At 37.5% G+C, this 26,043-nt stretch overlaps 1 pseudogene; it reads right to left on the bottom strand.

The window, feature by feature from the left end:
* Positions 1–10,178: 10,178 nt before the first annotated feature.
* Positions 10,179–23,998, bottom strand: LOC110696444 (annotated as a pseudogene).
* Positions 23,999–26,043: the final 2,045 nt, after the last annotated feature.

Here is a 26,043-nt window from a genome sequence, read left to right as displayed (position 1 = left end):
GTTTGCCGACTTCATCGTCGAAATGACAAAGCCGGCTAAACCGGAGAATCTTGACCAGGTTTGGAAAGTGTATGTAGACGGGAGCTCTACCATGAACGGCTGTGGTGCAGGCATAATATGTCAGTTTTCGGAAGGGGATAAATATGAATATGCGCTACGGTACAAGTTCCAGGCCTCAAACAATGAGGCGGAGTATGAGGCTCTACTAGCCGGTATCCGTATGTGTAAGGCGGCAAGAGCAAGGAAAGTTGACGCCTGCTCTGATTCCCAATTGATCGTCAGCTAATACCATGGTGACTATGAGGCCACCCATCCGGCTATGATCAAATATCTGCAAGCGGTCAAAGACGAGGCCAGGACACTTGATGAATTTCATCTAAGTCAGGTGCCCAGGTCATAAAATAATCAGGCAGATGCGCTATCTAAGCTGGCATCATCCGCCTCCTGTGATACGCCTAGGTCAGTCTTTTGGGAAGTCATGGAAAAAAGAAGCATTGAACATGATCCCATTAGAGTTCTTGACCGAAGCTCAACCTGGATGGATGTCATCCGGGCTTATCTCACAAACGGCACCGTGCCAGATGCACCTTCAGAGGCGGCTGCATTGAAGAAGCGAGCCGCGCGTTTTGAGATCCACAAGGGAGAACTCTTCAGGAAGGGTTGTCTCCAGTCGCTTCTGAAATGTGTCACCCCAGAAAGGGGGAAGGAAGTACTAGAGGATCTGCACTCGGGCTTTTGTGCATCACATATAGGCGGCAGAACTCTAGCGAAAAGGGCCAGGCGGCAAGGCTAATTTTGGCCCACTCTTGAGGCAGACGCCATGGAAATGGTGAAGAAGTGTGACAAGTGCCAAAGAATTGGCAAACTCATACACCGTCCGGCCATCGATTTGACGGTTATCTACAGCCCGGTTCCAATTGCAAAATGGGGCATGGACATCCTAGGTCCATATACGCCTGCTACAGGCGGACGGAGGTATATCCTGGTTGCTGTAGATTACTTCACCAAATGGGTTGAGGCAAAAGCGGTTAAGGGCATTAAGACAAAGGATGTCATCTTCTTCATCTGGAGAAACATCATCACCCGGTTTGGGGTACCTATGTCTATGGTCTTTGACAATGGCCCCTAGTTTGAAACGCCTACCCTCAAGAGTTGGTTGGGAGATCAAGGGATCTCACATTGTTTTGCATCAGTCGGTCGTCCCCAAGCAAACGGCCAAGTTGAAGCCTTCAACAAGCTCATCTCAGATGGTATTAAAAAAAACATTGAGAGGGCTGGCGGTATATGGGCAGATGAGTTGCCTCATGTCCTATGGGCCATCAAAACAACTGAAAAAGGGGCAACTGGTGATACCCCGTTTCTCATGGCATACGACACTGAAGCCGTCCTGCTTATTGAGCATTACGAGCCAACACTCCGAATCGTGCTCTATGATGAAAAGGTCAACTGTGAGGCCATGCGTCTAGAATTGGATTCACTCCCGGAGCGCAGGGGCAATGCCGCCTTGCGTCATGAGATATACCGTCTGAGAATGACGAGGGCCTATAACAAAAAAGTGCACAAACGACCCTTAAAAGTGGGGGACTTTGTGTTGCGGAAAATGGAGGCAATCGGTAGGGCCAATGAGCAAGGAAAGCCGACTCCTAATTAGGAAGGCCCCTACCAGATCTATCAGGAAGTTAGAGGCGGCACCTACCACCTGGAGACACCAGACGGTAGGCAGCTAGCCAGAACTTGGAATGTGGATAACTTGAAAAAGTACTACTTCTGAGATTTGTGTAAATTTTTGTAAATAAAGTATATTAATGAAAGTAACGTTGTCTGCAAAACATTTTTTTTGCTTTCTGTATATGTAAACCGTCTCTACAATGCGCAAACGGGTGTGCTTGATTTTTTACACCTGCTCCCAAGGACCAAGTGGCCGGGTCGTTCTTTTATGAACAACATCAGGAGGCCAATGGCCAGATATTACAGCTAAGTTCCTACTCCTACATTATGCACCCGGCGATACCCCATCCGGGTGAATTCGTCGAAGAGAACATCTCCCATTTAGGTGGTACATTGCTCTATAAACGAAAATACAAGCGGCCTAATAGAGTGTCTAGATTAAGATAACTCAACCGTTTGAAAGATTAATTGAAGCCTTGACAACTTGTCTCCTGCCTGTTCCAATGCAGCCAGAGACTGTTGTTTCGGTTGGATAAAACCGTCTGTTGATCAAAGGCACCACAAACGGCTAATTTAAAGACTTAAGCCTAACCTTAGCGGCTAAGTCACTTCTGTTTAAAGTACCTACACACAGTCTATGCCCGTCGGTTTAACATTAAACTGTCTGCTAGAGTATGGGCAATATGCAGATAACAACCGTTTGCTAGTTGTGATGACTATCATATCTAACTGGCCAAAACTGATTTACAAGGTAAATCACAGCCGGTATTTGTCATAATTATCCCGGATGTCTGGTAGACGGATGTCTGCTCAGTTTAAAATTCGACACTAATCAACCAAGCATACATCCGTTTAGGGGAAAATATACCTAGGACATCCGATGATCGCATGGAAACAGCTACTTAGCAAAAATTAGCAAAAAATGCAACATGCGAAAATTCAACGAAATTGTAAAAAATCGAAATCAAACTTGCAAAACCGACACAGTCGGCAAATGATCATTAATCAAACATGGCCAGAAGGCCGAGAGCAAATTGTTGACCGGATGCACATCCGGGAAATAAGGATATTGTTAAAATTACAAGATACACGGCACGCAGGCCGGAGAAGGGAATAAAAATAAAAATAAGCTTAAGCCTGAGGAGCCGGGGGGGGGGGGGGGGCGTCTTTGGCGGCTGATTCTGGGGCAGGAGTTTCCTGATTTTCTATTTGATTCTCTTCCTCCTCCCCATCAAAGCCCGCCTCGGCCTGCATGGCCTCAATCTCCTTTGCCCAATCCTTATATGGCTCGGGCTCCGGCTTGTTCTCCTCCTTGGCCAAAATGGCAAGATCTGCATATTTATAGGCCAGTTCCCAAACGGCGTACTCCGTATCCGGATGCACAAGGGACCAAGCCATTTTCATACGGTTTTCGCAGTCTTGCTCATTCTCCTCGATGAGCCGGCTCTGCTCAGCATGAAGAGTGGCTTCAAAGTTTTTGCTGGCAGTAGCTGCTCCTTCTTCAGGCATTCATTTTCAGCTTTCAGGGAGGAGTTCTCTTTCTTGGTACCCTTCAAAGATTCGAGAGCCTCCCCCGTCTTCTTAAGCTCATCTTCAGAATTTTTGTACGCCTCTTGAAGATTAAAGAGTTTGGTATTGGCCTCATCGAGGGATTTTTGAAGCCGCTTGATGGAGTCCGCCTGTTTCATGATTTAACTTTTATTTTCATGCACTATCATGGAATATTGAGCAACGTTATGGGTCTTAGACGCCTCTCTATTAACCCGTCTTACCTCCTCTTGCTTCCTTGCATAGGCTATTTTCAGCCTCTCCACACGCAGCACTGTCTACATGATCACAGCCGGGGTTAGAAGATTTTTTTAAAAAAAAAAAATAAAAATAAAAATATACTAAGTTTAGTGATCATACCTCAGCCAGGTTAGCTAGGACCCGGGCGGCATTGAAGGTGTTGATCCCAGGGATTGCCTCCTTCTCCTCCTTGGGGATGGACTTCAGCATGGCCTTGGAGTACTGTTGTACATCTGGCCATCGGGGGGAGAGATCTACACTAGAAAGAGACGGTGAGAAAGCTACATACGCTCCTCCTATAGATTGCCGGCTGCCAGAAGAATCTTCTGGCTGGAGGTGAGAGTGTGACTTGACCCGCATGGGTTTGCCAAGCACAAGAGGGTTGAAAGGATTGGTTGTACCTTGGATACAATAACTACAGGGTCGCCTGTAGTTTTAGGTGGCTCTCCACCTTTTGATGCCTCAAAGGCATCCGATTGTCTGGCTGTGAGATAGAATCCCAAACCGGTGTTTTGAACGTTTTTGCCCCCAACAGTCACACGGCCAGGAACCGTCTGGGCATAAGTCTTTTGAGACTTGTTGGGGCCAGCAACCTCACCCCTCGGTCTTGGCCTGATCAACTTTGTAAGAGATCGAGGCGCCTTGCTTCCATCCTGAATAAAAAATTGGAGGTCTTTATGGTTAGCCGGCGTAAATTAATACTGATGAATGCAAGAAAGGGAGAGACAGGCGTTTGTACCCGGCTTTTAGCCACCTGCGCAACTTTCTTCTTTTCCGCATTCTCCTTGCGGATGTCTGCGGCGGATCGTGCAGGGGTCTTGCTCTCAAGCTGCATCCTTAAAGTGTTTACTGCAAAAAAAAAAAAGAAACCGTCTGATTAGACAATTATGCAAAAATTTCACAAGTAAAAAGTAGCAAAGGCGGCATAATAAGTGTCGGATGCATCCGCAACATACGTTTAGTAAACTGGGTGCTCAACCCGCAGGCGGATAAGAAAGCCTCATCCCTCAAAAACTCGTGTTTAGGTACCTAATTCTAGGGTACGCTTATTAGCTCACCGGTTGAGAGGGTGGTGGTAGTAAGTTCAAAGACCCCCGCCTCTATGATCCTCTCATAGTCCTCATCCGGGACCTCGGGCAACTTACACTTCTGCCCTAGTAGACTCGACTTCCAGTTGTAGGTCCTAAGTTCGAAGTTCTCTTGTTTTGTGGGGGCCGAGACCAGGTAGAAGCGGTTCTTCCAATCTGACCACTTAGACGGTTTGCCTAAGGTCATCAGGTATTTGGGGTAAGTGGTCAGAGTATACCATGCCCTCCACCCGCTTGGACTTCGACTTAGGTAATGCATGTGGGCAAAGGCCTCCCAGCCGGGATGGAGACCCTGCATTTCGCAAGCGGCGATGTAGCCTAAGATGTTAACCCAAGAGTTTGGGGTTAACTGCCACACGCCTAGGCCATATCCTCTTAAAATGGCCTTTATTGTGTTGTGCAAAGGGAAGCGGAGATTGGCTAAAAAGGCTGCCTCATAGCAGTTAAAATACCCGTTTGCATTGCGTTGATTGTCTTCCCAAGCTATAGTACTCAGCTCAGGCGGAACCCGAATGGTATACCCCGGTCCTAGAGGCCGTTTGCGGATAAAGGTTTCAAGGTGTCTTTCCATATTGGCCAGGTCTCTGGCCGAGACCTGGATCTGGAAGGGATTACCCTTATTATTCCAAGTGGGTCTTTCCTCTTCCTCGCTATCTACAACCAGTGTGAGATAGCTGCTGCTGCTATTTTGCTCAGACCTTGACTTAGAGGCGGCCTCACCGCTATCTCCCTCATTGGAGGGTTCTCCCCTTTCAGCTTCGGAGATAGAGATGGCATCTTCACCGACTCCGCTATCAGACCCTAAAATTCCATTGCTAGGGGTGCTTGGGGTACCTCCAGGAGATTCCCTTATCATCTCAGCCTGACCCATCTCAGGCGGACCTTCTTTGGAGCTTTCTCCTTTATACTCCGGGTCTACAGCCGTCTTTCTAGTTCGAGCCATAGTGTCCTGCACAGACACGGAGATGGTCGAATTAGGAGATGGACAAGGGGAATCCCAGTACCCAGAGGCGGCTCCCCCAGTCCTAGACTCAGCCGTACCAGGAGACCAGTTGCCCTCAAAATCGTGGTGTATCGTGTGTGTATTTGTTGAATCCATTTATTTTTATAAAAGGAAAAGAGAAAAAGACACAAACGAAAATACATGAAAGAGTTGAGGGAGGTAGAGACGATACATCAAAAATAAGTTGAAAAAACAAAGTGTTGACCGGCTGAATTAGCAGGCGAAAATCAGATGATGGCTTGCAAGGGGCACAGGCGCTTGACTGGATGTACCCTCTGTGAAAGCAGTTGTATTTGCTGGGGGGTACCCGAGCGGTTTTTGAAGTTTGAGCTAGTTGATGCACAGCCGATATACCCGTATGTGCTTTTGGAAATGAAAGAGATTGCTTGCAAACCCCTCAGATGGTTTTCAAGAGGTTGTGCCGTTTGACAATCACAGACGTATTATTGGATGTGGTTAAAGGCGGGAGCAGACGGGTTTTTCACTACAATTCTCTCTAGAAGCCGGCTGACTCTCTCTCTTTCTAAACTTAGGAAAATGTCGAAATGACGGGGGTGAACGGCTGTATAAAGGAGGGTAATGCAAAGGGTCATCCCAGCAAACTCCCCTAGAAAGCGAACGGTTATTTCCGTCAACCAATGATTGAGTGACAAGTGTCACAGATGCCACGTCACATCTTTGAGGGGCAAATGTTTAGGGTAAAAATACTCTATGCCACGTGGACCAATCAGTGCATGACACGTGTCACCTTCATTGTGGTTCATAGAACCAATCCCTTCTGGACACGTGGCACATACTTCTAGACCCTATAAATAGGGAGATGTTTCCCCATTAGAAACCATTCACATTCAATACCAACCAACCGAGCATATTAATTGCAGATCATTTACTCCCGATCTTGTAATTCGAGAAGATTCTTAACTTCCGCGTTTATTACAGGCTCCACTCCGGTTCTAACTTGATCGTTGGAGGCGAAACTCCCCCAACCGATGTTCGGATTCCAGTCTTGGTGTTGTAACTCTCCCGAAGGACACAGAAATCCCCGAAACACTCATTAAGTTCTTATTTGGTAGGTTGGTAATCCTAAAGAAAAATAACTATTCTTGAATAATTGTTATTTACTATATGGGTATAATATGAATCAAGTTGAAAAAGCGTTTCATCTATTTCCAAATATTGCGTAGTGGAAAATCCCCTTATATCTCTTGATAAGTGACTTTTAGGGTATTTTTAGGCTTTTTTTATTATTTATTTCAAATAATTTCTCTAGATTTCTCCTTTATATCTCTCTATTTCTTATTTTCTTTATTTGTTTCTTCATTTATGTATTTTTGTAGTTCTTAATGATTTTTAGTTAATTTCATAATTTATTTTACATTTCTAGTTTAATCTCTTTTATTATATTTTTGTTTTAATTCATTTTATTTTTATTTTATTCTCAATTCTCCCATGTGTTCATGTCTTAGGTTGTGTTCGGTGCTTCGGGTTTGAATCAAGTGTCATACTACAAGAAGTTTGCAACCCGTAAACTCCCTGCTTGATGCTGCTCACCTCAACCTTATCCATCACCACACCAATTTATTAACCTACACCACACTAACCACTCCACTGCTCTCTGTTCACGCACCAAACAAAACAATCCCCTGCTCCATTCACAAACCAACGACAGCAACACTAGCCCTCAGCCCTTGTCACTACCGCCGGCAGCAACAACATCAACATTAATCAATTAACCAGTCCCCACCACCGTTCCAGCAGCCACGCAAGGCAAGCGCAACCCCAACAACCACATCTACTGTCGCACCACTACAGCAGGGGCTCCACTCCACCATCGCACCACATATTCGAACAGAGAAGACGCAAATCGCACAAATTCAGCCAACGAATCAGTAGTCTTTGAGCGGGCGCTTCTTGAAGTGGACGCTCTTAATTCATCCAATTTCTTCTTTTGAGGCAGATTGTTTAGAGCGATCACTCCGATTTCTTGAGCGCTCGCTCCGTTTAATGGGTTTTAGATTTTACGGGTTTAATGAAATTGTGCGGCTGCGATATGATGATGAAATTTGAGCGGCCACGATTGCTGGAGAATATTATAAGGAAATCTTAGCCATCGATTTGATGATTGATAAGCTGATGATTGTTGGTGATGAGAATTAAAGGAGAGCCAAATGGAGGAAGAAGGGGAAAATCGAGGGGTATGATGGTTTTGTGGCCTTTTTATTTTCTTTTTCCCTTTTGTATTTTATTTCCTTTTCTTTTCTTTTCTTTTATTTTACTTATTTTCTTTTTATCCCTTTCTAGTTCATTTTGTTTTACTTTCTATTTTTATTAGCTTGTAATATAAATACCCATTTTTAGGTTAGAAATATAATTAATTTTTTATAGTCCTAATTAGAGAGTCAGATTAGAATTTAGAAAGAGTTTTAACCTAGTTTTCTAGAGAGAGAAAGTGTGGTATTCTTCAATTACTCCATTGTTGAACTTCTAGTTATTTCAATCCAAGCTTTTGATTAGTAATTTATTTCCCTTATATCTCTCTTATTTTGTTTATTGCTTTCCATTTTGTTTGTTACCTTTATTTGTGGTTAGTTTTGTTGCTTTGTTTTGTTCATCCTTGTTTGTGAATGATGTTTAGCTTTGTGGTGGTAGTTGTTTCTTCTAGCTTTGTTTCAATGGTTTCTTTTTTTTCTCTAGGCTAGATTTCTAGCTAGGGGAAAGGGGTGAAGAATATGGATTGATGTTGACTAGATGATGATGGATGAGCTATTATTTTGCCTTAAATTGATGATTTGTGCTATTAATTGCTTGAGATTATTGAGTGCACCTTTAATTCCCTAATTTGAATTGTTGCCTATTTTGGATACACGGGAGTGATTTAATTTAGGTATTAGATCTTGATTTTTTATTTTCTTGAACAATTGCATGGGAATGAATTGTTTAGGTGAAATTTTATATTCCTTGGCTTGTTAATCTTGATTTCCATCATTATTTTGATGTGTTGGCCATGTTTAGAACCCCCGTACCCCCTAGCGCTTATTTTTATTGCGTGAATCCCTTGTTAATTGTGTTTATTAGTTATTCTTAGTGTTTAGACCTAAAAAATACCAAAATATACCCCTTGGCTTTTGTGTTCATGAATTTTATGATTGATTTGCTTCGCTTCCCCGTGGAAAAATGACCCTTACTTCCCGCTATATTAGCTTAGTTTGGTAGTTAGAATTAATTTGATAGGAGGACTTATAACGATGATTTCTACGCCTATCATCTCCCATATCATCATCTTGACTAATCTCGAGGAGAGATTCATCATTAATGGTGATTTTGGTTGGAGAAGAAAAATGGTCATAGGGTGTCGTTGATGATTTAATGATTTAATCTAACCATTTGATGACTTGTAAAGGCACTACACCAAATTAGTGAATCCAAGCTTTACCAAGTGTATGAACATCATAGGTGCATAGTGTCTATAAAGCAAGTTTAGGAAAACATAATGAAGAAATCTTAGAAATGGAAGGGAGAGAGGCCCTCGGAATTTACCGATCTTGCTTAGGCCTTGGAAGACTCTCTTAGAATGTTTCAATAATGCGTGTTTTTTTATGCCTAATAATTAGCTGTTAAGAAGTGAAGTCTCAATTTTGGCAGAGTTTTAGAAAGCTTAGAAAATTTTTGACCTTGTAAAAATGAGGCAGATAAAGGGGTATTTATAGGAATATAAGGCTACGACAAACCAGGTCGTGAATGGACAACAGGGGACGTGCGACTGTCTTATGGCCCTTGCATGGTACATTGAAAGTACTTGCATTTGTGGCTTGTAGGGACTTTCAGTTATCATCTTGGGACCATGTCTACATGGGGCATACAAACAAGTGTCATGCTCACCATAGGTGCATGTGGCGCACATACGTGGCAGCCTTCGTATGACTCTAAGTTTGCTTAAAGGTTAACGATGGAAGTTCTAGGACGGTTCCGGATGTTGGGCTCCGCATTTGGGTTATGAAAGATTATTTGGGGTTTTGAAAAGGTGAATGGAGGTTCGTTGTATGACTTTTGGGGTTTACGGGTTTGACTTTGGTTTTCGGGCCTCAAAAGGCTTTTGGGTGTTTTTTTTTGGATATTTTCGCTAGGTGGAAGACTAGTAAGTCAATTAGGAACGCGTTGGACACTTAGCATCGTCATTGCTCGTCGAGTTGCCCTGTTTAGCAAGCAATGTTTTCATTATGTGGTACTAAACTGGAGAGACTTTTTAGGTGTCTAAAAATAAATACGAAACAAATTTACTAAATTTGGTGTTGAGATTATGTTATTTGGTTTTGAGATTATGTTAACTAAGTTAGCATGAGACAATATCTCTTGAGACAAACTCAATATTCAATTTCTAGTTCTTATCCTTTTCACTTCGAGATGGAAGGATATATTCAAAGCCTTAATGAATTGGAATTTTAAAAAAACGCAATAATTTAATTGGATATAGAATTGGAATATGGTCAATATGTTATTGTATGCATATATACATGCAGAAGTACTTATCAAAATATTAACTTCTTTATTTCTCTGTGAACTAAAAAAATGGTACAAATTAGAAAATGAATCTTCCACAAATTTAATGAAGAATAAACATACTTGAAAATTTTCTATTGAGGCTGCATGACATCTTCTAGGAATGGATAATCAGTGTAGCCAACAACGGGATCAGAGAGCAGAGGGAGCCCTAGTTCCTCATCACGAGGAACACTTTTGTTCCTCATAATGGCATTTTGGAAAATAATGTGATGTTTTTCACTAGTGAGGACCACCTGTCAATTTTGGGTGGACCTCTCTGCTCTTGACACATACCCCATGAGGAACAAAACTTGTTCCTCACAGTGAGGAATAGGGAATTACTCAATCAGAGATGTAAAAGGTTTCTCTATTATACTTATTCAAAGGTGCATTAAGCTCAAATCTTCTCGGCAAATCTGGATTTGCCAGAAACAAGCGACCATAAGCTACAAGATCAGCATAATCATTCATCACGACCTTATTACCGTCTTCCTTGTCATTATCTCCTGCAACAATGAAAGTATTATTGAATGCCTTCCTTATACGTAGTAAACTATGAGGAGAATCCTTCTTCTCACCAATAGTTATCATCCTAGGTTCGACTGCGTGGCAAAAAAGGATTCCACGCTTGCTGAGGGATTCTGCCAAGTAAAGTCCTAGTGTAGGATCATATTAGATGCAATAGCGGAATTTCAGGAACATTTCCTAAACCTCTAAAACAGGATCTCATGCATATAAATAATACGAATCACATAAAGTAGTCAGATATACCTTTGATGCGTGTACTCCTTGTTAGCCTTAGATTGTCCTCCTTCGGAGATCCAGAACCTCAATTGTGATTCCTCTACTTGGTCCACAAACCCGAGATGAATCCCACGTATGCTAGTATGGAAGAAGGAGGAAGAAACTTTTCACTCTTCTCACTTTTTAGGGATGCAGTTATATGAGAAAAATATTATACGTTGTTTTTTCTCTCTCTGTAATTGTATATCTCATACACAGTAATAGGCCTAATATAAAGAAGTTATTAGGTTACAAGATTAGCAAGCCCAACTCACTAATGACTCCTCACATAACCGCCCACTTAACCTTTATTGGGCTTGGTGTGCCTTTTCCCTCTCGTGCTTTTATGTGTGACCTTATAGGATTCGATTACATTTAGCAGCAAGCCCATTAAATAATAGGCCTGCAAATCGTAGTTGGTTTCTAGCAAAACATTACGATTCCTAAAATAACCGAATTAATAATCTCCTTAATTAATCCTATATTATATTTAGTAATTGTTGTTCTTGATCGAGGACACTCCTTCAATCTCCCACTTGTCCGAGAACAAGTGGAGCAATCTTGAATTCTCTTAAGTCTCTTAATGTCCAATTTGATAATATGATAACATCTTATGTCATCCATATTAAGATTCAAATTGTTTTCTTGAAATCTGTGTTTAAGAACTGTAGAAACAAGTGATTAAACCTTTAATCCACTTGAGCACGGCCATGCATTTTCAGTTCTAACTCTTCAAGAGGCCAAGACACCAATCCCTTTTAAAATAGGAGGACTTATCCATTCTTGTCCAACCAATACTCCCACTAAACATTTAGCATTTCTGATTGCTGCCTTTATTACCTCATTTTACGGCACGGCGTTTGACATCATCAAGGATATACCAATTATCTTATGGAAAAATGTTGTTCTCATGTCTGAGGAATCCACTAAATTTAAGTTTGAAATCTTATTTCAATTTTGGTCTGTTCCATACACATCACAATGCATACCTATGTAATCGACTAAACATCTCTATGTCCCTATAGCTCATGAAACTGAGCTATAATCGATCCACATACTAGTCTTTTGATTGAGCCATTTATGTCCATTAATGTCTCAGACTAGGCACACTAGAAATTTATAATTTATGTTCTCTTAATAGGATTTCATTTGTCAAATCACGCATTTGACAACCTATAAAAATTACAATTACTTTGAACATTTTATTTAATTCTAAACCACAATTATTAAATAAGAATAATTCATTGATAAACATAAATATTACATGATTCAATGTCTTTACAATTATGAAAATCGATTGCATAATCTAAAGCCATTCTCCAACATGCTTGATTCCTATAGCTCTAGCGTGTCTTTCATGCTTTGGCTATGGTAGGGTTTAGTCAATGGATCAGTGACATTCTCATCCGTATGAACTTTGCAAACTCTGACATCTTTCCTAGCAACAATTTCTCGGATTAAATGGAACTTCCTTTCCACATGCTTAGATTTGTGATGTGATCTTGGTTCTTTTGCCTGAGCAATTGCACCATTATTATCACAGTATAAGTCAACTCCATTCACAATGGTAGGCACAACTCCTAACTCAATGAGGAATTTCTTAATCCAAACTGCTTCTTTGGCCGCTTCAACTGCTGCCAAATATTCAGCTTCTGTTGTAGAATCTGCTACAGTGCTCTGCTTTGAAGTTTTCCAGCTGACTGCACCTCCATTTAGATAAAAAATAAAACCAGATTGTGATAGGAAGTCATCTTTGTCGGTTTGGAAACTTGCATCTATGTAACCTTTAACAACTAAGTCATTCTCACCTCCATACACTAAGAAACTGTCCTTAGTCCTTCTTAAGTACTTAAGGATGTTCTTAGCTGCAGCTGCACTCCAGTGCGCGTCGCCCGGATTTGATTGGAATCTGCTACATACGCTCAAGGCATATGAGACATCTGGCCTTGTACAAATCATGGCATACATAATTGATCCTATAACACATGCATAAGGAACATTTCTCATTCGCTTAGTCTTATCAGATGTCTTTGGACACTGAGTCTTGTTTAGCGATATGCCATATTGCATGGGAATGAATCCTCTTTTAGAGTTTTCCATATTGAACTTTGTAAGAACCTTATATATATAAGTTTCTTGACTTAGTCCAATCATCCTTTGAGACCTATCTCTATGGATTTTGATTCCCAAAATGTATTCAGCCTCTCCTAGGTCTTTCATAGAGAAACAACTTTTCAACCACTCCTTGACAGATTCAAGCATTGGTATATTATTTCCTATGAGAAGTATGTCATCCACATACAATACCAAGAAGACTATGCTGTTCCCACTTTCTTTCTTGTAAACACAAGATTCTTCTTCGCTTATGAGAAAATCAAACTTTTTGATTGCCTCATCAAATCGAAGATTCCAACTTTAGATGCTTGCTTTAGCCCATAAAATAAACTTCTTAAGCTTGCATACCTTCGTAGGATTTTCTGGATCTACAAAACCTTCTGGTTGTGTCATGTACACATCCTCCTCCAAGAAACCATTCAAGAAGGCGGTTTTCACATCCATCTACCAAATTTCATAGTCATAAAATGCAGCAATCGCTAGAAGTATCCGAACGGATTTAAGCATCGCTACCGGTGAAAAAGTTTCATCATAGTCAATACTATGGATTTGCTTGAAACCTTTAGCAACCAGTCGAGCTTTGAAAATAGTTACATTTCCATCCTTGTCAGTTTTCAATTTGAAAACCCATTTGCATCCAATAGGTGTTACCCCATTTGGCAAATAAACCAAATTCCATACTTGGTTCTTTGACATGGATTCCATTTTGGATTTCATGGCTCCAAGCCATTTTTCGGAGTCTAGACTTGTCAAGGCTTTTTTATAACTAGTAGTTTCGTCTCGGTCCAAAATCATAATTTCAGAGTTTTCCGTTAACAGAAGTTCAACAAACCTCTTAGGTGGTCTTGTTGGTCTACTAGATCTACGTACGGCTGAGCAACAGGAGAAATGTTCTTCTCAACTATTTGAGAATTTTCGCACGAATTTGATTCGAGTGGGACGATAGGAGGTTCTTGCGTTGAATGCACTTCCTCCATCACATTGTTAGTAGTAAGGAGAGGATCGTGCATTTCAAGCACTAACTCTTCCTCATTTACTAATGGCCTAATCGGTAAGAAATAACCTTGTGATCGCGTCTCTGATGTGGTTTTATCCACATCCATTTATTGCTCCTCTCGAATTTCTTCAAGATAGATACTACTTCCACTTGTCTTTTTGGAAATAAAATCCTTTTCTAGAAAGACATCATCTCGAGCAACAAACATTTTGTTCGCATTTTGGTATAGGTCATTTCAGTGGTATAGGTCATTCCCAGTTTAGACATTTTTTGGAACAATTCCATCATCTTGAAAACATGTTCTCCCACTGGTTCATCGACCTTTTGTTGACATCAAAGCAAATCTCTATGAGTCTCGTATCTCTCTATCCTTGCTTGCTTCTGAAACATCTTTTTCAATTGCTGAATAATGCTATGAGCATCCATATCATCAAACTGTTTTTGAAGCTCTGGTTCCATGGAAGCTAGCATGAGACATGTGATAAACACTTATTTGCCTTTAACAACCTTTTGACTGGCCTTTTCAGTATCCGATGCTGTGGCTGTCAGAACTGGGATAGGGGTGTCAAGGACATCCCTTCTTCCTTCGGCCCTAAGAACAATTCTTAGGTTTATTTCCCAATAAAGAAAGTTAAGTGTTGTTCAATTTATCCTTCTCAAGGTATAAACGCAAGTTAGGGCTGTTGTTGTTGTTACTAGACATGATATCTACAAAAGAAATATAGCAAAGTTTATTATATGTTTATCATAGTAGCATAAAATATTTGAACAATTCAAAGCTATTTATCACATTTTAATGTTTGTCCCGTATTATTAATGTGAATACCAAGATCCTTTAGAAAAAAAATTTAAGCGGACTTTGGCCCTATGTATAAAATCTAATGTTTTATTGGTAAGTAAACAACCTTTACCATTATATTTCATATAATTCTTGGTCGATAGATAACAACTTTTGTTTCCATCTCTATGTTTCAAGACCCAAAACTTTGTCTTTTGATAATCTTGTTGAGCAAAACCAAACAGTGACATGTAAATTTCATAAATATTACCCTATATTCTCGAGATTATATGCAACACCCCGCTTTGGCGGAACCTATTACTTATGATCAAAGGCTTTATAGGTGTCTGTTTGGAAAAAACATATCTCAATATTGCTTTTAGGGACCTAATTTACTATGTTGGTTTATTTATTAGAGAACTTATACCATAAATAAGAGCAAAAACATACGTAAACTTAAATAAGCATAATATAATGCAATAAAATTGTGATCCTAGTATGACCCCTAATCCTATGAAAAAATTATATCTTCATAGGCTTAATCCATGATTAGTCGCGAATCTCCATCCATGATTCATCGTGGATCGCTGCCGGATAACTCTTGTTTTGTATTTTAATTTAAATAAACAATAATTAAATTACAAAAATACAAACGGTGCGCAGACCGTATTTACAAGAAATACTAACGGTAAGCAGACCGTATTTTCTATCCTAATTTGGGCGATACTAGTCACTGACAATAATAATAATATCATATATGTTTGTATAAAATTGCCACATAATAAAATATCACATATTTTAATTTTTGGTCAAATAACCAATTTTGGAGTCAAGTTACACGGTTTTAACTCAACTAAAAATCAGTTAATGAGTAGCGCAATATCAGGAACAAAATCAGTCAATTATTATCTAAACCAATTTCATTCGCACGGTTTCATAAAAAACAGATAACTGCTTATCCAAAACAAAACTCCTTTTAATGATAAATATAAATTTAAAAAAACGGTCAGCCAGAAATCGTCAGCCATGAAGAAACCAGAAAACCGTCAGCCATGAAGAAAGGCGTCAGCCGGAACAATTCCAGCTTATGGCAGCCCACGAGAATGGCCGGTCGCGCAACCCGACCAGCGAATCTCTGAAAGTCGTGCAACGGTTGCACGATTGCCTGAAATCACCATCAGCATTTCTTCATCGTCGGAGATTACTTCTTGACCACCGGAGCAGCGATCGTGGCCCATCGAAGATGGTTCTGCCACCCAGTCGTGGCTGCTCTTACTTAAATTTCCTTTTTTTTTTTTTGAGTTAATTAATTTTACAACTTTTGTAACACTAATCGGTGATCTTTAATTAGGTTTAGTCTGATTAAAAAACCTAATATAACAAATTAATCAAAATCTCCATTCTAATTCATTTGGGGTTTTTAATTTTAATTTCAATTAATTAATTTGGGATTTTTTGTTAAAAAAACCATAATTCAATACCTCCCCTTAATGAAATTAAAAAATAGCATTATACACATCAAATTAATTGAATTAATTATGAACATAATATTATACGCAAGAGGCAAACTGATACCACTGTAGGATCATATTAGATGCAATAGCGGAATTTCAGGAACATTTCCTAAACATCTAAAACAGGATCTCATGCATATAAATAATACAAATCACATAAAGTAGTCAGATATACCTTTGATGCGTGTACTCCTCGTTAGCCTTAGATTTTCCTCCTTCGGAGATCCAGAACCTCAATTGTGATTCCCCTTCTTGGTCCACAAAACCCGAGATGAATCCCACGTATGCTAGTACGGAAGAAGGGGGAAGAAACTTTTCACTCTTCTCACTTTTTAGGGATGCAGTTATATGAGAAAAATATTATACGTTGTTTTTGCTCTCTCTGTAATTGTATATCTCATACACAGTAATAGGCCTAATATATAGAAGTTATTAGGTTACAAGATTAGCAAGCCCAACTCACTAATGACTCGTCACATAACCGCCCATTTAACCTTTATTGGGCTTGGTGTGCCTTTTCCATCTCGTGCTTTTATGTGTGACCTTATAGGATCCGATTACATTTAGCAACAAGCCCATTAAATAATAGGCCTGCAAATCTTAGTTGGTTTATAGCAAAACATTACGATTCCTAAAATAACTGAATTAATAATCTCCTTAATTAATCCTATATTATATTTAGTAATTGTTGTACTTGATCGAGGACACTCCTTCACCTAGAGCTTCTGGATTTGAGTCATCTGATTCCATGTAATTAGCAAAGGGAGAAATACTAAACCCGATTCTATTTGCACCAATCTCCTTCACAACTGCTTCAACTATCTCTAGAGCATATCTACAACGATTCTCTAGAGATCCACCATAATGGTCTGATCGGTCATTAACTTTGTCTTTCATAAACTGATCAATAAGGTAGCCATTAGCTCCATGGATTTTAACTCCATCAAAGCCTAAATAAGAAAAAAAGTGTGAATGATGATTAGGTAATAAGGCACAAAATCTAAGGATCACACCTTTTAGAAGAGTGAAACTTAATTTTAAATTCAAGTATAAAAAACAGAATGGTTTTCATGCCATCATCTACAATAATACAACCATGTTCATTGACATAGAGTGCTTTTTCACCATAAATGTGTCATGTTAAAATCCTCACTTGTTAATAGAGGTAGGAAAAAAAAGAGAAAAAGAGTAGATAATTGGTGGGAAACTGTTCACTTATTTCCTTTTTTTGTTTTTGTTTTTTTTGTTACTTCTCCTTTCTATATTTATATTGTTCATAAACAGCGATGACTAATCTTTTGTCTTACAAACGTAACTACTTCAACTAATAAAAGGATCAAACATGTGCAACATTTCGTCAAGCCACATTTTGACGTAACAAGTAGTGCATGTGCACAAAGGAAATTCAGAAGTAATGTGGCTCAACAAATAATTACACTTTGATAGTGTTTAATAATTTATGATAATGGAAGCTAGAGTCATGAAATGTGGTGTTCAACCTAAATAATCCTTGTACACATTTTGTAATTTCATATTTATCTTCACTATATAGTGCTAGATGCTTATAAAATATGATATTTAAAAATATTATATCAAATGATCATTCAACATATTGACTTTTCTAATCACACATTTACGTAAGATCACATAAAGAATACAAACATTTGATATCTATACTCCATTATTGCCCTTTTGGTATGTGGAAATTATGAGAAGATGAGAGTGGATTAGTTCATCTATTCATGCAAAATCCATTATTTTTTAGTGAAGTGAGATAGGAAAGGGAGAAGAATTAAGGGGAATTGTTGTCACTGGCCTTCTAAGTTACTCGGACTAAAAACTACTAGTGTCAAATAGAAGTCTATGTGTAATTGTCAAACTTGAAAATTTTATAAAATAGCTTAATTAAAGTTCAACGTAAGTATCAACTTTCTTCCATGTAGGAGTGTTGATAATGAACAAACCTAAATACTTAAGGTAAAATGAAAATTTTAAAAAACACTAATAATCTTCAGGTCCTACAATTTCAAATTCTATAGAAGTCATTGGGATTTCATAAAGTGAGTTTAGATATAGTAGATATACTAGATTTAAGCCCGTATGATGCACGGGTTTCTATTAATAGTTAAATTTAACATTTAATATTCAATCGTAATAACAAAATATTAATATATAATATTACTATTTTTTTAATCTTATACAATTAAAGTTCACACATATATAAACACGGTATATTTTGTAAATTGTTTGTTTAAACAACAATAAAAACCGATTCTTGAAGAAAAATAGATTGAAAATAAAATATGTGAAAATATAATCTTCCAGGCTTGCATATCTTCCAGGCTTGCATCATCCCTTGTAAATCAATCATTGATAAGTTGCATATACCTGCCCCCTTGCAAAATTAACACTTATGACAACTGACTTCTTAATTATGATCATCGTTCATCGCATCGGACATTAGATGAGTTTATATAGGATTTTGAAAATACTGGATTTAAAGTGGTGATAAAGTTTATTATTAGATATGATAAATTTTGTTAATGTAGAATTTAATCTTTTAGACGAATAAATGATAAATGATGAACAACTTATTTATTTATTTTCTTTTCTTTCTTTTTTTTTTTTTTTTTTTTTTTTTTTTTTTTTTTTTTTGCAAGAAAAGAGAAAGGATATATTTTTAATTTCAATGATTTTTTCTTATATTTGTATCTAATCCAGAACTTATTTTTTTTTTTGAGAAAACTGATATTTTTTTAATTAACGTGATTTCATTTTTTTTAATAGTATTTTTCTGTAAAATATTTTATTATAATCACGTGTCATATTTTATTTTATTTTTTTTATCTAATTCAATTTTTTTTAAATATCAATTGAGGGTGAATTTCATTTTTTAAGTTTAATAGTATTTTTTATATATATGAAACAAAATAAATTGTTTCTTTTCTCTTAGATAAAATTTTCAATTTAAAAAGATAGTACTTTATTTTTATAATAAATTTAAACCTTTAATTTTAATCTTACGTGTAAAAAAAATTAAAATCCTAGGTGACTCTCTAGGAAAAAACTCCCCTATATATATATATGTTAGATCTTCCAACATAAGATTATATAAATTGCACATATTTTTGTTTATTTTATTTTCGAATACTTACATACCAAATATGGGAGTGAAAACAGCAAAAATTCCATCCTTTAGAATTTCTTTCTTGTTTTACATTCTTTCTCCCACTTACACCTCATACCATGCATTCAACCAATTAGTCTTAGTGTAGGCCATGAAAATGGAAATAATGTATCATCTTTAATAACGGAATGGAACTAGTGCTTTGTGTCCAACTACCGTTGTATGTACTTATTATAATCTATCTCAAATGAAACACAACAACAATCCTAAGTAATTTCTTGTGCGGGCCTTTTTCCTTCTCTAACACTTACACGTTGTTAAACCCCATAGGATTGAGCATAGACATTCACAAAGCTATAACAAAAGGCTTAAATAATACAGTTTTTCCACCAAATATGATATGAATTTTAATGGATATGAACTTCAATCATAGTTGAAAATTTAGAAATCTTGAGTCTCGGTCAACAAACGCTAAGCAACACAAGCTTAAAACCTAAACTAGGCCAAGATTACATAAGCCCAAGCTTACGTAAAACTTTATAAATTTCAAATCAATCAATCATACTTTTCGTTAAACATCATCACATATTTATAAGCTAAATAATTAGCCTAAAAATCGTGTATTAACAAAATCTAATACAACTAGGAAACCTAATCCTAACTTGTAAAGATATAGTTTTGCAAATATGATATTTAATGCTAATCTATCTTCTAATAACCGAATTATACTAACAATTATATCCTAATTAATTATAAAAATAAACAACTAATTCTTGTAACCATGCATAATATTTGGATTGACGCCACTCAATCTCACGGTTAATAGACGACTTAATCAAAATTAAAGAAAATAATTAAAATCTTAATCATGATACCTTTGATTTGCATAAAAATTCCCCTTGAGTTTTTAGTTTATTTAATATATACCCCTGGACTTTTTTAAATACATCATATACCTATAATTAAGTTTTCACAAAAATGCACCATATACCTTTAATGATTTCAAGATGAGTGAAGTTTGGTTTATTATGTCCCGAAACTACCCCTCCCTTTACCTACCACTGAAACCACCCCACCCCTGAAACCACCCTAGATCTCCAGGATTATGTCCATATGATTGGTTTCGGGGGTAGGGAAAGGAGATCTAGGGTGGTTTTGAGGGTGAGGGAAGGAAGGGTGAGTGGTTTTGAGGGTGGGGGAAGGGGATGTGGGGGTGATTTAGGGGCATAATTTAACTCTAAAAATTGACAAAACTAACATTAGTTACTCATTAAGGGTATTTGATGCATTTTTGAGAAAACTTGGGGAGAGGAGGATATGGTTTTTTTATTTTTTGTATTTTTTTTTTTTTTAGGGTTATATAGTGAATAAACAAAAAGTTCAAGGGTATATGGTAAAAAAATGGTAAATTATATTTGGCTAGTTTTGTAATTATTTGGTCATCACTCAAGTAAATATATAATTAATATTAAAGATTGTAACAAGGAAATTTATGGTAAAGATAATGATTAAATGCTACCATGCTTGTTTGATTAGAATACACAATCGAAGCTACAATCTCCCATTAAATATTCTTAGGTTGATCAAACTTACCAGCTTCTATGGGATTTCGAGCAGAAAGTTTGAAATCATTCACAACTAAAGGTATCTCTTTTGTTGTTAATTGCCTTAGGGTTGAGAATTGTCCCCGAACTTTTAGAGTTAAAGGTTTATCAGTGCAAGAGATTGGAGATTGGAGATTGGTTATTTGGCTGAAAACCTGCGAACAAGCAAATTTGAATTGAGTTAGTTAGAGCTGGGGGAAATCGAAAAATGGGATTTAAAAAGAATCTAATAATTAAGTGAATAAGCTAGAAAAATTATGAAATATAAGTAAAAGTAATCAGAATCCAACCAAAACCAATCGACATATAGAAAATTCAATTACCATATAATATGCCCAATCAATACAGCCTAAATTTGAATTTCAATAAATATATGAAACCAAGCTGCATAAGTCATTAACACTATGTTTGGATAACAGTAGTGAAGGGAAAAGGAGGGGAAGGAAAAAGAGGGAAGGAAAAGGGAGGTGAGGGAAGGGAGAAGGTGAGCTTCCACTTTCCTTCTAAATTATTAAAAGGGGAAGGAAAATGGATCCTTCCAATTCCCTCCCCTTCCCTCTTTGCATTAGCTATCCAAATAAAGGATGATGCATACTTTCTTTTTTCTTCTGTTCCCTTCCCTCTATTTTTCTACATTCAAACATGTAGTGTAAGAGAATAAGTATAATGTATATAAAAGTTTATTGTATGATTAAATTAGTCTCTTTTCAATGATGAGAAAAAAAGAAATGTTAAACCAAAACCATAGAAAAAGATCTATTATCCCCAAAAGTTTTATATGAAGTATTTAGTAACTTAAGATAAAAAAAAAAAGGGTATGATTCAAATTAGTGACCTTCATTAGAAACTCGTCTAGCATGCCATATTTGACAGAAAAATATACTGCCTTTTGCATGTACAACATCAACAATTGGTTTCCATGCTTCAACTTGCTCTTTTGTCCATATACCAGGTGTAACTGGGTACCTGCACAATAGAGGGTTTCGAACCTTGGGAAGAATTTTATTGGTTAATGAAAAGTATACTACTAAAGCTAACTACCACAAATGTACCCTTGAGCACTTCGAGAAACTCCAGTTGCTTCAGAAATGAGCAACCCTCCATTTGAAGTCTGCTGGGAGTAATATAACATTGCATGTGGTTGAGGAACATTTCCATATGACCTTACTCGTGTTAATGGAGCTAATAGAACCCTGTTAAGTTAAAATCTTAACGATTAAAATAATTGTCATATTTGTAGTAGAACAAATCATTCATCATCCATAACACACTTCAGTATTATTGGCTTGGCCAACTTACTTTGCTTCTACTAAGACTGAATATATCACGAAATCTGACACACACACACGACACATTATAAAAAGTGTCAAAATAATTGAGCAATAGCAGAAATTATTTGATGTTGCAAAGATAAAAAAATTTCATAGTCATAATAACAATCAAGTAAGATCAACATATTAGACCAGACTGTTTCTTAGATTGTCTAAATTTCTACTTCATTCGTTTCTCAACTGATGCATCTTATTCTTTTTGGGAAGTTTTGTAATTGATGCATGCGTCCGTTCTCTTTTTAGTAATTTTTATATACAAAATTACTATATGTTGCCCTCAACTTAATTGGGGATGTACTTTACTTTTACTTTACATAATATGGTTAAAGGTTAGTATATGGGCAATTACATAAATTTCTCCACTTTCCTTTCTTTTCATTAGTTTGTGTGCCAACATTCAATCTAGGATGCATCAATTTAGAAATGGAGGAAGTATTAGGTAATCAAACTGCTGACATGAGATCCATCTTACCAATGGTACAATAAGATCACCAACTATAAACACACAAAAGTGAACGCATAAAATTCCATTTCAATATAAATCATTATTTAGATGACAACGTTGATGAGAATAATGAAGAGCATTTTTGATTTTGAGAATCATACAAGCGACTATTACACTTACACTATAGATGATACACTACCACAACCCTTTCTACTTGGCACATAATTGGGGTCATATCTGACCCCATCTTTCAATTGTTGCAAACTATCTTGAAAAGAATTGCTCAAATTTGTTTTAATATCAATGATTAAAGATGCAATTCAGAGAGAACAAGCAGTATGCTATGCTATAAGATTTTTACAACACATTATGGTTATGAGTGCTTAAAACACTTATCAAATGACTTTACAGATTTTACTAGTAACAACAAGATAAGGCTTCTTTATCGTCGGCCAAAATCTTCGAGAAACGATGGAAATACCGTCGTTAATGGATGGAAATCTCGTTGAAAAAGGATTTGAAAACATCGGTATATGCTTGGAATTTTGTAACTAGTATTACTACCAACAACATTTATCACCTTGAAAATATTCAAAGCGTTCTAAATAATCCTACTACGCATTTTATCCTTAGTATTCTCTACATCTCTTTCATAGCGGAAAAAAAATTAAAACTTCTATTTTGCATCGGATTCATACAACTAATTCCACTCTTACGATAATGAAACTTAGAATTCTTTAAAATTAAACAGTTATGTATTAGAGTCTCATAAATCATTTCTAGAATTCTAATACTTGTAACAATTCATGATAATCTCTACTAACCAAAAAAAGTTCCTCATTGCAGCATTATATATATTGACAAACATTTACGGTGCATAAACCTGATAAATTTTTAAAAAATTACGCCCTCCGTTTTTTATTTTCATTTATAATAAAATTCCAGGAGATTTGTCTACACTTCGACATATTGATTTGTCTGAATTTATTTTTATAATTTGTATATAAACTTTATAATGTACTTTTTTTATATATGTAATCGGTAGCTTTGAGATTTTTGTAATAACATATTGTATTGAAAATTGCGCAAAAAAAAAAAAAATATTAAAAAAAAATAAAACAAGGAATAAATGAAAAATTCAGCTCACCTATGAGAAAGATGGAAGTTGCCCATTTGATAAGGGGTTAAGAGAGGGGTAGTTGCAGAAACTGAAGCCATTTTCACACAAAATTTTTTAATTTATTTTCTTATAATTCACTCAAAAAATTCTAATGAATTAACAAAAAAAAAATTCACTAAAATTAATAAGGATAATGGTACCAAAAAATCTAACTAAAACTTTAGGGGTGGGTGGATTGGTGGTGCCACATGCTACCTACATATGATGGAAAGAAGAGATACTTGTGTATGGTTTTAGAATATTTGAGAGATATGAAGTATATCATTCATGATCTTAGCTCAGTCAATAGGTCAACAAATCAAAGTAAATAAGGTAATGAAATCAAGTGAAGGATTGTGTGATCTTTCCTTTTATCTAGATATAGTACACCTCTACAGTAGTGACGTCTGCAATAGCTCTCTATATAATTGGTGTTTCGGGGTTTTTGGAGTCCCTCGGGAAAGTTACAATCCTGGGAATGCGCGCCCGACCGTCTGTACCTGCAAAACCACGAACCTCCGGTTGGGTGGAGTTCCGCCTCCGACGAGCAAGTTAGAATGATTCCTGATGGGTAAAGTCCGGAAAGTAAATGGGTTTTTCTCCCTGATTCAGAGAGATTCCGCAATTAATATTGCTCGATTTTTGGTTTGTATTTCTGAATGTCTAATAAATGAGGAATTTCCTCTATTTATAGCAGATGAAGATCTGCTCCCCCATTAGGGTTACAATGCCACGTGTCAGCATCCGATTGGATCCCGTTGGATCTTTCAAGGGCTGCCACGTGTCAGCTTTGCTATTGGACCACATGGCATAGGGTTTTTTACCCCAAACATTTGCCCCTCACAGGTGTGACGTGGCTCGCCACGTGGCGCCTGTGACACGTGTCACATTCTGGAAAGGTGACGGTTCGTCTCCTTCCCACCATTTTTTTTTGAATTCGAATTACGAATTTGATTTGGAGGGGGAGGTGACGGTTCGCCTTCTGCCCCCTGCCTATAAATGGGAGGCTTCCCCCTCTCATTACATACTTTGCAAATTTTACAAAAATTTCCTTTGAGAGAAAAAAGCTCTGACACCGGCTGCTCTTTCGTGCAACCAGCTCCTTCCTTCAGACGCATCCGGATATCGGTTGAGTGCTTCTTCAATCAACTCACTAAGGTACCGCCTGACTCTCTTGATTTTCTTTTGATTTTAGTAGAATCACAGACGGTCTTACACCGTCTGGGACAATTTAAAGCGATTTCTTTCATCACTTGCCTTTAAAAATTGCATTCAATAGGCCCACATACGGTTACATACCGCCTGGGGCATCTTCAAACATTCGTCTTCAAAAAATTGCATCCAATAGGCCCACAGACGGTTACATACCGCCTGGGGCATCTTCAAACAACCGTCTTCAAAAAATTGCATCCATTATACCCTCAACCCGCTCATACCGTCTGGGGCCCTCTTGGAACAATTTTCTTTATAGCTGCTCTCAATAGAGCCACAGACGGTTACATACCGTCTGGGGTATGTTCGAGCAATTTTCTTCATAAATTGCTTTCTTATAGACCCTCAGCCGGTCTTTATACCGTCTGGGGCATCTTTAAGCAATTTCTTAATTTGCATTCATAAGACCCTCAGCCGGTTTTTATACCGTTTGGGGTATCTTTGAGCAATTTGCAAAAACTACATTGATACCGTTTGAGGTATCTTTGAGCGATTTTCTTCGAAAAATGCCTGACTGTTTTGTTTTGTATTTCAGCTTTCATACACAACCAGATTCCTCCGCCTGTGGCATCTTCAAGCCACATTACCGTCAAGTCTTCTACAAACGTCTTCACAACTTCAAGGTATTGCCTTTTCCCCTTTGCAACTTTTTTGAGTTTTTCCCGGTTGTATAGGTTGTTAGAGAATAATGGACTCTCCCAACACACACACGGCACGGCCTAGGGTAGTTGTCAACCGTTCACCGGATACGGCTGAATCTAGGACTGGGGATGCCGTCTGGGGGTGTTTGGTCCACCCTTACTCTTCTACGAATCCGACCGTCTCTGTTTATGTGCAGGTCAGAATGGCTCAGACAAGGAAAACGGATGTTGACCCCGAGTACCAATCAGAT

This window comes from Chenopodium quinoa, unplaced genomic scaffold (assembly GCF_001683475.1).
Source record: "Chenopodium quinoa cultivar QQ74 unplaced genomic scaffold, ASM168347v1, whole genome shotgun sequence".
In the NCBI taxonomy this organism is placed as follows: Eukaryota; Viridiplantae; Streptophyta; class Magnoliopsida; order Caryophyllales; family Amaranthaceae; genus Chenopodium; species Chenopodium quinoa.
This window is presented reverse-complemented; position numbering and strand designations above follow the sequence as displayed.